At 38.7% G+C, this 12,800-nt stretch overlaps 2 long non-coding RNA genes across 2 annotated transcripts; one reads left to right on the forward strand and one right to left on the reverse strand.

Moving 5' to 3' along the window:
- The first annotated feature begins 11 nt into the window (after nucleotides 1-11).
- Nucleotides 12-5,044, forward strand: LOC120588282 (uncharacterized). The gene is made up of 2 exons (XR_005649215.1): nucleotides 12-281; nucleotides 1,905-5,044. It is a non-coding gene; the product is annotated as an uncharacterized LOC120588282 (long non-coding RNA).
- Nucleotides 5,045-8,853: 3,809 nt separating this feature from the next.
- LOC120588281 (uncharacterized) lies at nucleotides 8,854-12,736 on the reverse strand. The gene is made up of 3 exons (XR_005649214.1): nucleotides 12,550-12,736; nucleotides 12,214-12,339; nucleotides 8,854-8,925 (listed from the first exon to the last, which is right to left on the reverse strand). It is a non-coding gene; the product is annotated as an uncharacterized LOC120588281 (long non-coding RNA).
- Nucleotides 12,737-12,800: the final 64 nt, after the last annotated feature.

Raw genomic sequence — 12,800 nt, forward strand, 5'->3', positions numbered from 1 at the left:
AGCGACCCTCACGGCACTTCCGGAAGCGATGCTTGGCTCCACCCACTCCAGGCAGCGACGCTCATGGCACTTCCGGGAGCGGTGGCTGGGAGAACCGGGCAGGGCAGGGCTGGTGAGGGAGTGGGTCCGCTTCTCCGTTTGGGAGGCTAGGGGCCCCTTCTGAGAGGCGGTTCGCAGGAACGACACAAAGCAGTAGTCCTGAGACGTCAACAGCCCCCGCGACTGTCAACACCAGAGAAATCACGTGAAAACGGGGCTGCGAGGGCCTTAATGTAGTAATGGTAATTTGTGACTGGGTCCTTAAAATTACTTACTTGGTTTTACAGTATTGCGTTTTGGAACTTCTTTAAAATTAACCCATCTGGTCACACCCAAAGGCTGTTGTAGACACACTTGATTTGTTTGTTCCTCCAAAGAGGCATTGTGTGTAAAGTATTCCAGTTAGTGTCCTATGGTACTATTTGAGATCTATTAGCATTTGCCCTCAGTTAGTGAAACTTTGTTAGTTTTCTCCAGAGCTTGGTATCTAAGTAGGTTGCTTGGATGTTGTTTTTAGGTTAGGAGGCAATTGTTTTCTAGTGAAGAAAGTAAAGCCTGAGAAAAATCACTAAAGTACCAGAATCTGTATTCAACCTAGTTCTCCCAATTTATAGACCAGTTCTCTTCCTACTACACAGGAGTCAAACTAGCTCCTTCCTAATGCCTTTTCTAAGTGCCTTCATTGGAAGTAATGTTTCTTTCTTGTACACAAAAAGTAAAATATGGCTGTCGACATAAGAAATGTCCGAACCTGTAGAGAATTTTTATAAGTTTGCTTGAGCCAAACTGATGACCTATGCCGGGGAGCAAGATCTCAAATGCCCCACAGAATAACAATTTTGCAGCTTCCATTATGCATTTGAAAGGAAGACAAAAAGCAAGGTGGGGATTGGATTACAGGATAGTTAACAAGATTATGTGCTTTCTTGAAGGTGGTTAAGATTTATTTCAAAGGTATGTTAACCTAGATGCATAAGAACAAGGGATAAGCCTTGCTTATGGGAAAGATACTTTACTAACAAAGTCATATGCCTGGGTCAGGACCACCCACCACGACCTACCCAGTTAGGAATTTAGATCTGAACACTGTGAGGTTACTTTCCATAGCACCCCTTCTTTTGTGTGTGTGGCACACATTCCTATTTAAGTGCTAGAGAGTAGGCACATTTTTGTACTCTCACTGCACTCTTTCCAACACCCTTTTAGTGTCTTATGCTTCCATCTAAAAAGCAAGTTTATTTCTGTGGGACTGAACCATTTCAAGCAGATTACTTAGGCTACAAGAGCTAATTTCCAGTGTTCTAAAAAGTCTTCCACTTTTATATCTGCAAAGACTAGTTTTACCTAAAGAGGTGCCAATAACCAGACTTGAAAGTGAGACCATTGTTTGAGTCAACAGAAAACACTGAACTCCCTACTACCTAGAAGTGTGCATTGGTGTGAAAAAAGGGCTTATAAGAACAACTTTCCCAAAATTCAGTGACTCAAGCAGTGGTTACATTCTTTGGTATCACTTAATACAATCCTGAGAGGCAGACTTCCAGTGGTGCAGGTAGGCGGTGGGGCGTATGAAGAGAGAACCAAGCCATAGACCTGGGCTGGTGAGAGGGCAGCTGGCTGACGCCAGGAGTGGCAGCAGGGAGGACGCCCATGGAAGACCAGGTCTAGGCACCCCCACGCCCATCTGCAGGCGGCTGTCACGGGTCTCCATGGACCCATCCCTGGTACTACTACACTCAGTGTCGCCAGGCCTGTCAAGCAGCATACTGACCGAGTTCAGCTTCCTGTGCCAGGACAGGGTGGGCAAGAGGAAGCGGACTGCCTGCATGCAGAGCTTCCTCTACCTCTTCTCTGTGCTTCTTAAGCTGGATCCCAAGCATACCAAGCTGCCACACAAGCTACTCTCCCCACTGTGGCACCAAGACCTGCTGTGGCCCCTGGACAACCTGGAAGTGGAAGCAGTGGGCTGAGTCGTGCTAGAGGAGACAGACCTGCCGTGCATTTGACATATGATCACATGGGGAAAGGACTGGTTCCTCAAACTGACACCAAGAATGTTGCTGTGAAGGTGAAGTATCCATCCTCTCAATCTAGCAGAAGTTGCTGAGTCTGGAAGAACACTAGGGGGAGGGATGCTCATATCCGGCAACTGAATTTGGTGGTGGACCTCATGATCAGCAGGCCTCGGCACATCAGAGGATGAGAGCAGTAGCAGCATTGTGTAGCTAGCTAATACCATGGGACTCAGAAGCACCCACCACTGGAGCTTCCTAATGATCCAGCTGCTCTTCTCCGGGGACTGATGGCATTTGTAGAGTCTGAACTTTGGTTTTGTAGTCAACCACTGAGGTTGACCAAGTGCCTTCTGTGTGCCAGTGCTGTAAAGACTTAGCAGAGCCAAAGGAGGGACCCCAGTGCTCACAGAGCCAGACTGGCTTCTCAGTTAAAGCTGGCATTTATTGAGCACTTTGTGCCAGGTGGGGCTTTGGGCACTGTACAGACACTCCCATGTGAGGGAGATTCTCGTATCCCCATTAAGAGTTCCTACAAGAGGAAGTTTTGGAACCATGTCCAACACGTTAGAAGGAATCTGCAAAAAATTAGTGTTTATCGCCATTATGATTCTACAGGTAAGGAAACACTTAAAGAGCTAGAGGAAAATTGGGGTAGTAATAGAAGAGCTGGGGTTGGAAGAATTGCTGTCCAGCTCCAGAGGCCACACTTGTAACCACTGGGCGGTTTTGCCACCCCCCCAGTTAGCCAAAGGGGTTGAGGCCAGCAATAGACCAGCATCCCAGGGCAGGTGGCATGGGTGAGACCTCCTCTGACCTAGGCTGTGCCCATTCTTAGGTGGAGTCTCCTCTGTGGTTTGCAAAGTGGGGACGTAGGTTTGTAAGGATGGACTGAGGCAATGCCTATTGTGCTCAGCAATGCCTATTGTGCTCAGAAGTGATCGGCGCAGCCAGCGCTCTTCAAATGTTAGCTTTTGGAGGTGTGATTCTTGTGATTCCAGTTTTACTATTGTTATCAAAATCACGTTTTCTGATAATAGAACTGACAAGGGAGCTGGATCCTGTAAATTTAAAAAGCAATCTTTCTTCCTGTATCAAAGGTAATCCTATTAAAGCAGGTGCCTTTGCAGTGGAAAAACAAGCATACAATATAACCACATGTTCCTACTACATAAGTCAAACTACAAACCTCCCTATTCCCAACCCTTTTGTAAGGCCCTATGAACTAAGAAAAATAATTTGTGAAGAAAAAATTTTGTGAGCAAAAGTATTTCATGACATGAGAAAGTTATGAAATCCAAATTTAAGTGTTCATAAAGTTTTATTGTAACTGTGAAGATTAATCTACCTACCACTCATAATTACTCCAAACAGGAAGAGAGGTACTTTCCAACAGGAAGATGTTTTTACTCTACTACGCCAGATGAAGTAGGATCTCCTCCTCCCTAGCAATCACTCAGCTAGTAAAAAGCCACCATACTGCAAATTGTTTTGTTTAGAATAGCCCCTATGAACTCCCCACCTTCCTCTATATTCTTCTTTGTTCTATAGACTTGTGCTGGTTTGCCATTAGATTGAAATGTCCCAAACTGCAAATCTTGGTAGTTCCCAAATAAGCTCATTTTGCTGGAGAAATATCTGGCTCTTTAAGGTCAACAGAACACAGCCCTGTTCAATTGTTTATATATTGATTATGGCCATTTTGGTGCTACAATGGCAAAGTTGAGTGGTTCCTACAGAGATCAGATGGCCTGCAAAACCTAAAATATTTACTATATGGTCCTTTACAGGATTTGGTCCTTTGTCAAATACTGTTCCATTAGACAGGATTGGCCTACAAATGGAGTCAAAATTTGAGACATTCAGTATTATAAATTATTTTAAAGCCCTGCAGTAATGTACAAAGGCAATATGAAAAATGTCAACTATAACTGGTTATTGTAAGGCTCAAATATAGCTGTTTCTAGACTTGATATATTTATATTTGGTGAATCAGAAAGACTCCTTGTTTTAAGTGCAAGCAGTTCTCACTTTGACTATGCAAGCTCAAACTGTGTAATCTTAATCTATGGGATTAACAATCTATTGTGACCTTAAAATTTGTCGAAACATTAAAAACTCTCGATGTAGGTTATAAGTGTAAAAAAATAGTAAAATATCTAAAACATTAGAAACTTTGAAAATTGTAGTGTTTTATTTCTTTATAAAAATGTATCAAGAGTAGTTAGAACAGGGCTTGCTTTCTTCTCATATAATTTACCATAAAGAGTGAGCATCTTTTCTATGCCGTGGCAAATCATCATACTCCTAAGTTTAGATCAACTTCCAAAATTTTATCCTTTGTGCTTTCAACAGCATGCAATATCTCTTGAGAATTCCTTTAATGTGAAGTTTTCCTCTGCATCACTTCCTCTGAGAGTTCATCCTTTATGACACAACTTTCTTCACTTATAACTATGTTTGCATTAAGTTCCTCTGGCTGTATATCTAGACTTACGTCTTGAATCAAGGCACTGTTGACATTCCCATGGTCATTGACATCTTCTATAATTGCATTTACATTCCATCCAAATCCTGCAAAGTTTTTGCACTGTTGTACGAAGCCAGGACCGCCGAGAATTCCTATAATTCTTGGAATCTGGATGCAAATTTCACAGTAGCCTCCTCACCTGAGCTTGCAGTTTCACCAGATAATGTTGATGAATTCATGCAGACTTCTAAAATAATGAAACTAGCCTTTACTGGCAGTAAAATATTCTTTTCAGTCTCCCTGAATTTACCATTGCCTTCAATGCCTTCTAACTTCGATGCATTGGCCTAAATGCTAGCCAAACTGATTGGGAATTATTTTTGATTATAGTCTTTAATCCAAAGTAGAAGTAAATCTTCCATTTCAACTATAAGTGCCTTTCTGTTCCTAGTACAACTTAACCTGTAGTTTCATGTAGGCCTTGGTCTCGTTCTATCTTTGCTTTGCTGTCACCATTTTCAAATCTAACCATATCCAATTTCATTTTCAGTTTTATCACTTTTCGTTTCTTTGCTGCTGTCATCTTTGTTGACCAATTCCCTCTTTTGGTTTTATCTATTTCTATAAAATGTTGCATACAATACAACTATTCTATCTGTGTGTGAACTAATAGATGTTCAGTGACCAATCACCAACAGAGTTTGAAAGAAGTGATAGAACTGGTAAATGATCATGATGCACATCTTTGATTTGCATTATGATTTGTACAATAAAGAGCTAGCAAAAAAGTTTATGCAACAATTCAGTTAATATTGTGGTAACTGAAATTTCAACCATGTTGTTGAATTGGTGTTATTTACACTGAAAACTGATATTCATGCATGTTGGAATGGTACAAAGTAAGGACTACCTGTATCTGAAAAGAAAAACATGTATTAGTTCACAAATAGTCAATTATTAATCCAATTTAGTTAACTATTAGCCAAGCCTAATCCTAGATCAAATAAAAACTGAAACTTCTTAAAGGAATGGTAATTCCAAGACTGCATTACTCACTGGAGCTAGAAGAATGTTTGGGAATAATGTAATACAGAATTATTCAAATTAGAATTTGTAGAGTCCAAAGGTATTCTTTTGAGAATTTAGGCCTCTTCTCCTCATTTAAATAATCTTGAGGTTTGCAAAAGGGTTAATTTCTGGACAACTTTTGTGTTGCCCAGATTGCAAAACTTTACAATCATCACCAAGACTATATGTTTTTATGATGCATTCCATAGCAACCAGGACCATGTTTACTGCTGTAAAACAGTAGCATCCATCCCATTAATGTTTTAGTTTTGTTCTTAAATGTATTTATTTTGTAAATCTTTTCATTAAGAACCATAAACAAGTTTATATCAATGTTTATGTTTGTAGAAATTTAATAGAAAAATAACTTAAATCAACATTAAGTAGCCACAATTTTTTTTTCCCTTTATATTACTCAAATTTGAGAAACACCCCAAGACAACATGCCTAATTAACGACAGATTAACTTGGTTTAGGTTTGAGATTCCCAGCTTCCAACCACCTGCCTATCTACTATTCATGAACAAAGCTTAAGTTAAAGGATGGTCACCTACTGGGCATATCGAAGGGTATTTATAGAATATCCAACAGTTCAGCTGATTTAAATCTGGAACATATAATCTCTAAGAATTTCAGGGGCTGAAAGGATTATGCCATCTTATTTTTAAGAAAAGATGACTATTAAGGTTAAAAGTTCTTCTCCCAACCCAACCAATGGCTTATTCTTAATTCAATCTATTGATTCGAAAAATTATATTACCTTTAAAGTCACATTTATGTTATCTTTGGAAGCTGAAAAAGTAAGGAAAAAACTCTGAGTACAGAATCCAAATTATGCTCAAATATCAATTTTGCTCAGTTTTTGTGTTTTATCGAGACTAATAAATATGTAAACCTCTTACCTTATTATACACATCTTTGAATTCCTGATCAGATAAATCAGACAAATATTTTCTAAGAAAAACACCCTTCGATTTTACACCTAAAAGGAAAAACATGTACAGGTAAATCAATATACAAAAACTACGTATCTGTAAGCCTCGCAATTTCTTTTCCATTATGTCCTCATCCACATACATTAATCACAACAAATCATGATGTGAACAGCAGTGGAAAAAGTTTAATCATTGGACATTTATAAATTTTTATTTTCAACTTATGCTCTAGTGATAAGGTTTTCGTTGCATGCCCCATTTTTAAAAACACATAATACATACACATTTCTATTCATTTCAATTCTTTCATGTAGAACAGATTACACCTCCAAATTTATTAAGATTGGAAAAAATCCATAACAAAGATAATTTCAAGGATATTGTTTATCTACTTTGCACAGGTTACTTTATGCTAACTTGCAGATGTCTTCTCACCATCAGGCCGGATATGGAAAGGGTCATACCTTAATACATTCCAAAACTGGTTATGCGGTGCTTGGTATGTAATGCTTTTGTTATTAGACAAGGTTTCCAATGATCAGAAGTACTCTAACGCTAAAAGACAAGGGGGAGAGTTGTCTCTGTCAACAAAGAACTTTTAAGTAGTGATAAAGGGAAAAGATTACAAATCTCATAACTAATTAGAATTCTTCAGAACTTTCTGATTGTTTGACAAGGTCTATTATGTTGCTTATTAAGAAGTACAGAAGCCCATGTGGGTAAGGGAAGCAGCAGCAGAAAGAAAAGGAAGTATACTAACCATACTGGATAAATATCAAGCTTTGGGGGAAAAGGGCAAACCGCTCTAATGCTGCTGCTGTATAACTGCATCTTTACTCATCCTATATCAAATATTTGTGTAACTGTCTAGAAGTACTTGGACTATATTCCTTGAAAAAATTTTAACCTTTCTGCACCCCAAGCAAAATACTAGGAGTAGGAGTACTCAGTTTCTATCTATAGTCTAGTTCCAACCAGCTTTTCTCACCGCTTCTACCTAGGAGGAATTGGGAAAGGGGAAACAGGTCCAAGAATAATATTTATGATCAAGGTAGTATTCTCTGACTATAAAATGAACTTTCTTATAAACTCCCTAGAAATTTTCCAAAGGAATGTAGCATTACTTAAGCAGTGTGTATACACAGGCAAGAAAGAAACTGTGCACCTTAGAAAGGAAAGCACTTATTTGGATACGTAGATACTCAGATGTCTAATTATCTGACTTGAGGGTTAAATATTAAATCTCTTGATTAAATAAATTAAGAGTTAAAAAAAAGAGCACGTAAAGTGTCAGTGAGCCTCCAAGATGGTCCCCAATAACCTTATAGTGCCCACCTATGCCATACCAGGATTAGTCTCTGTGACCAATAGGAAGGGGCAGAAGTGATGTTATGTCACGTTCAAGATTAACTTTTAAAAGACAAGCTTCCATCTTGGCCTTTCTCTCTTGGATCATTCCCTCTGGGAGAAGCCAGCTGTTATGTTTAGAGGACATTCAGACAGCCTATGGAGAGGTTCCCATGGTTAGGGAGAAGTTCACATGGTGAAGAAGAACTGAAGTCTTCAGCTAATAGCCACCAAGAAACTGAGGAATGCCAAATGAGAGAGTTTGGAAGCTGATGTCGCCCGCCTCCCCCAACCATAAATGTTTGTTGTTTTAAACTACTAAGTTTTGGGTAATTTGTTACATAGCAATAAATAAGTAATATAGAGGGACATAATCCATATTCAAAAAGTAAAATGTACAACTTATGAATTAGTCGAAAAGATCTGAAATTTTGGGGGAAGGATCGGATCTAGAATTGTCTTTATATTTGGTCACAAATAATCTCAAAACCCCAAGGCTTTCTGAAGCAAAAATGCCCAGAGAACTGAAAGGATGAAAAATTCACCAAGAATATAAATCAGTTACTAGATTTAATATCAGGACAACGAAATAAAGGTTCTAGTAGAACTGAGTAAGAATCTGACAAAAGGATACATGTTCAACAAGGAAGATACTAGTCCTATAAAGAAAAAAGTCTATTTGCTTTCATTTTCATTTTCAGAGTTGTTATGAGAGATAGATATTATTTTAAAAAAAAATGTGTGTGTGTGTGTGTGCAAAATGCTTAGCACAATGTCTGGCATATAACCATTCAAGAAGCATTAGCTGTTACTATTTTTCCCCCAAGTGATCAATTAATGAGATTCTATATCATAAAATAGGCTATTAGATTTCACCAAAGCCTTTATAAATCCATTTTTTACTTGGACAAGCCTCCATTTCCAATTCACTGCTATTGTTCCAGGAATACTCAATACATTTACCACAGAAAGACATACTCTACCTCCTCTGCATATTTTGAGTCATGTTCCAAGACCCAGGAATCTTTTCCCAATATCTCCAAGAATGTAATTCCTGAAAAAAGATATTTTCTCTTAAATTACTTTGTGCAACAGTCAATGCGTTTTGCAAATAATGTCTTTAATAGTTATATATTCTCATTAACATATTCAATAATCACAATGGTTCATTACGTGAACAGCAGTGAAAAGGTTTAATCATTGGATATGAAATTATTAGCGGAAGCAAAGATCTAATTAAATGATCAAAATGAGAATCTCAATTTCACCAATAAAACAATAAACAATAGCAACAATAAAGCATATAAAAGTATAAAGCAATGTAAAGATACATAAATACAACTCAAAATAATTCCACTTATAAGGGAGGGCATACTTCCTTACCCAAAAGTACACTAAGACTACCTAAGGCAGTGACCCCTTGTGACTTCTGTACAGTGACTTATTTAAGCAGTCTACAACATTTAAGTAAATCTGTTCTGCAGCATAGCAGTTTTCAGTAACTCACTTGTAATTAATAATTAGAAGATGTGTCAAAATAATGTGAGAGCCACATTGTTTCATCTTTCTTAGGAGAACCCCAACATCTGAAATCACCAATTAAGCAGAAGAGAAAAAAGCCTTTTCTCTGTATTCTGATGCTGAATGGCAGCATGGGTACTTTTTTCTTTTTTGCTTTCAAAGTTTATTCCAAACTTTTTCCTTTCAGCAAGTAATCTCTGGCAGTATTAGCCAAAAATTTATCTACTAACATCAGAAAATAAAACCAGCTATTAAGGTGCAACTTGAAGTTAAAGAGTTAGCAGCAGCGTTAGTTCCTTCAGGGGCCTCTATTTATATTGGAAATTGTTTCATTCTCACGCAAGACTCTTTAGCCTCCCCCTGTAAAAATGTATAAAGCCAAGGGCAATTTCAGCTTGGGTTAAGGATGGAAAAAAAAAATCCCATTCTGTAGAACTGACAGCTGAATCAAGGATCTGCTCCTAATACTTTTGGGTTAGGTACCAGGAACTTTTTACCAAATGGTGGCAGCTTGATTGCACATATTTTGTGTGTTTTAGGGAGAAGATCCTCAATTTCACAGGGCTTCTAGACTGGGGAAAAGCTGCTGTTTTGCTGACAGCATGGGTACTTTCAATTCTATCTTAAGAAAATCAAACATGAGTGCCTGCACCAGGGGGTCCCTCCCCAGCCCCACCCACCTTCCCCTAGGTTCTCAGTAGGTTATATTACTTCTGAACCCATTTTAACAACAGCCCATTCACCTAGAGATCCGCTCCAATCTGTAAAGTCTCGCACCCACCAGCCCCACTCTTTTTATACATCTTATGGCAGCCTCCATTTAAAGTGACCATTAATGAGGTGGGAAGGAGTAAGTACTCCCCTCACAAATCATTGCTAATTTTTGAAATTATCGAATTGCATAGGTTTTGAGTAGTTACACAAATATTTTTCCCACATACTCTGCTTCTTTCAAATGCACGATTTTGCTGAACATGAGGTTTTTTTCAGGAACACATATGACATTAGAACAAAAACATTTACCTATTTGTGTGCCAGAGACTAAAAAAGAAATTCAATTTAGACATTGTCTCTACACTCCAGGAGTATCCTCTAGCGCAGCGGTCCCCAACCTTTTGGCACCAGGTACTGGTGCACCTATGAGACTAATGCCTGATGATCTGAAGTGGAGCTGACGTGATGATGCTAGTGCTGGGAGCAGCTACAAATACAGATGAAGCTTCGCTTGCTCGCCTGCCACTCACTTGCTGTGTGGCCCAGTTCATAACAGGCCACGGACCAATACCAGTCCCTGTGGCCCAGGAGTTAGGAACCCCTGCTCTAGGGGATTCTTTACAAATTTTAAGTCCTTAAAAATAGGGCAACCACCACAGTGAGATACCACTTCACAACTACGAGAATTTGGAGAAACTGGAACCCTCATCTAATGCTAGTGGCAATGTAGAATGGTACAACCACTTTGGAAAAAGGCTGGCATTTTTCTCAAGAAGTTAAACATAAGACTTAGCATATAACCTAGCAATTCCAATACATAGGTATATATACTCAAGAGAAAAACATATTTCCGCACAAAAAAATTGTACACTAATGTTCATAGCAGCATTATTCACAATAGCCCCCAAAGTAGAAACAACCCAAATGTCCACCAATTGATGAATGGATAAATAAAATGTGGTATATCCATACAACAGAATATCTTTTGGTAATAATAATAAAAAAAAAAAACGAAGTATCTATATATGCCACGAAAACGAATGAACCTTAAAAATATTCTAAGTAAAAAAAGCCAGTCACCAAGACCATATATTAGTTTGATTCTATTTATACGAAGTGTCCAGAATAGGCAAATCTACACAGATAAAAAGATTAGTTGTTACCAGGGGCTGGGGGTAGGGAAGATAGAAGTGACTGCTAATGAGGACTTTTTTTGGGGGTGGGGGCGCGGGGTTTGATGAAATCGTTCTAAAACTGATTGTGGTGATAGTTGCACCACTCATGAATATACTGAAAACTACTAAACTGTACACTTTAAGTAGGTTAATTCTATGGTATATGAGTTATATATCTCAAAACTTACAAAAACAATAAGTCAATTTTTTCCTTAAAGATAGTAAAAAACTGTTATTTCTATTTAGCCTCACTCAGGTATGTCTCAATTGGTTGAGTACTAGAAAAGTTTCTAATAGTCTTATCACCTGACAGTGATTTAAATCCAGGTCCTACATCTTACAGCCAAGCAAGCACATCCCCCATGGACCAATTTTCCTCAAATTCATGGACTATCCTTAGGCCTTGTGACCTTTAAGAAAGCTACATAAACAGAAACTGTAAATTTTATTCAAATAAAATGTAAGCATATTATAATTGAAGTAGATGTGAATAACACCTTGACCTGAGTCTTTTTGGCTAGAATCTGAACAAAGTAAACAAAAAAGAGGAAAAAGAAGCAACCTTTCTTCTTTGATTCTGTAATCATTCCTGTGAGCTAGACAAAGAAATGTTTGTAATAAGTTACAAACATTTGTTTTTTAAAATGGGACTCCAACGTTAAGGAGAGAAGATAGCCATTTAATATGTTAAGGATCTCTTCAACAACACAAAATAGAAACTATGCCTATGTTGATTCCACTGTTTTTCTATGAAAATTAAAATATCATATCATAAAAATAAAAACATCGTCCTAAAATCTTCTCACTCCTGAAAGCTATCCACGATGTCCATACTTAAAACCATTTCATTCCCCCTTGTTTCTTGCCCTTACTACTGCTATTGACAAGTCCCCACTAAACCGTGAGCTTTCCCAAGAGTCCATGATCCTTACCTCACTTCCTTCTTAATTCCCGCATAGTGGCAATGGGTCACGTAGAAAAGGGTCCGTTGAATACAAAGTCGATGTATGTCATATTACATTCTCATTCAAGATTCAAGATTCTCTGGGGTCACATATCTATGGAGGAAGAGATCAACAGCTCCTACATTATCAACAGCTCCTGCATCAGGGAACTACCTGATAATAAAATGCAAGGAAATGACATGCCTCTCAGTAAAAATTCGCTTTTGGCCCAATTTTGTCTTAGGTATTTCTAGGGCCCTGCGTTTATCCCTCTCTCCCATCATATCCTCCATTCCCTTTTAGAGCTCGCAACCGGAGACTCACCAACATGGCCCTGGATTCACCTCAACCTTGGTTTTGTCTCTCCGCTTCGCGTTCTCAGTGTTGGCCTCGTAATAGCGCGATGGCACCGGATTTAAACCGAGCGGGTGAAAACAGGAAAATAAGCCCGTTACAGCAAAACCCCTCAACCACCCTGGGAAAGAGAGGGAGGAGCAACCAAGTGCTCGTCTTAAGGCCCCTGGCCGTTCCGATTGGCTGCTGCGCACGACGTGGCCTGTGATTGGTCATAGCGT

Source organism: Pteropus medius, unplaced genomic scaffold, assembly GCF_902729225.1.
Source record: "Pteropus medius unplaced genomic scaffold, Ma_sr-lr_union100, whole genome shotgun sequence".
NCBI lineage: Eukaryota > Metazoa > Chordata > Mammalia > Chiroptera > Pteropodidae > Pteropus > Pteropus medius.